Genomic DNA, 1,438 nt, shown 5'->3' with positions numbered 1-1,438 from the left:
TTGTTGTTGTTGTTGTTTTTTGTAAAAGTTGTTCTTAGTGTTGTTAATATTACTTCCTGAATTATTACTCTCATCATTCGCTGTCAACATTAGCTTCATTTGTGTTTATATAATCAATTTGATTATATCGTAATAAAAAAATTGATGATATCACCATAATCATTTCGTTATTATCAGAATGTATTATTTTCACTATTGCGTCTACCAGAAAATAATAAGAAATATAGGGGGGATACTCAACAAGATCTACCCTTTGATTAAACGTGATACCATAATCTCCGGGTCAGAAATTGTGATGTCATATTTGTCAAGGCATTTTCTACATGTCCATGCTACTGTTTTTTTTTTCCCTCAGCGAGACTCTCTGCATTTTCCTCCTTCTTCCCCTGTTATCACATGAAGAACGCACGTGGTTCGCCTTCACAGTAATTTAAGCTCGTATGTTCCTGTTCTGTTTGCTCCGGGAACCAAAATAGGGGTTTGGGGGTTAGCAAATAACGATAGTACCCTTATTTGTTCTTCAGCCCAGATGGGTTCTTTCAGCCTAATGTTATACAGCACATGGCCACAGCTAGTGTGAAATAGAAGGATAGATTATATGAAATACAGAACCGGAAAGTGAGGCGAGATAAGAGGGAGAGGGAGATAAAACGGAGAAGGAGCAGGAATATGAAAATGAAAAAGGAGATTGAGAGAGAGAGAGTGAGAGAGAGAGAGAGAGAGAGAGAGAGAGAGAGAGAGAGAGAGAGAGAGAGAGAGAGAGAGAGAGAGAGAGAGAGAGAGAGAGAGAGAGAGATTGAGAGAGACAGAGAGAAAGACCTCATTTGGATCTTTTTATGATATAAATCTACTATATACTTTTTCCTTTGAAGATTATGATTCTAGCTAGGTATTTATATATTTGGATTTTACCTAAACTACATTACCGTGATTTATTTTGTATCAATCACCTATATTTGATAAAACTGTAAATACTAAAATGATGAAATGGACCAATCACTTGATTAGTGAGCAACAGATAATTAACTTTAACACCGAGTGGCTTTCTCGATCAGTCCAGTATAAGTGTGAAATATCTGATGTTGAAATAATCTGCTGTTTTATTAGCCGTTGATGATGTCATAACGCTGTCCTAGAAAAAAAAAATAATGTTACCTTATTGCGCAAAAAGTGGAGCATAATCCACGTTTTCTTGTATTAGGATATTATACAATAACTGTTGTGAATGTTCCCTAGCTTGTTGCTGAAATTCTAGAAGAGGTGTTTCGGGAGAGAAGCTTCGGTGTAAAAGAACATTAATTTCTCCTTCTGACAATAACAAGAATAGCAGTAATATCGGTACAACACACCTAACATATATACAGACTCCATTGCTTATTGTATCATCTCTTTAGCCAACTTCCTCCTTTACCTGCACCTTCCTCCTTCATAGACTTAA

Source organism: Penaeus vannamei, chromosome 11 (assembly GCF_042767895.1).
Source record: "Penaeus vannamei isolate JL-2024 chromosome 11, ASM4276789v1, whole genome shotgun sequence".
Classification (NCBI taxonomy): domain Eukaryota; kingdom Metazoa; phylum Arthropoda; class Malacostraca; order Decapoda; family Penaeidae; genus Penaeus; species Penaeus vannamei.
Note: the sequence above shows the minus strand (reverse complement) of the source record.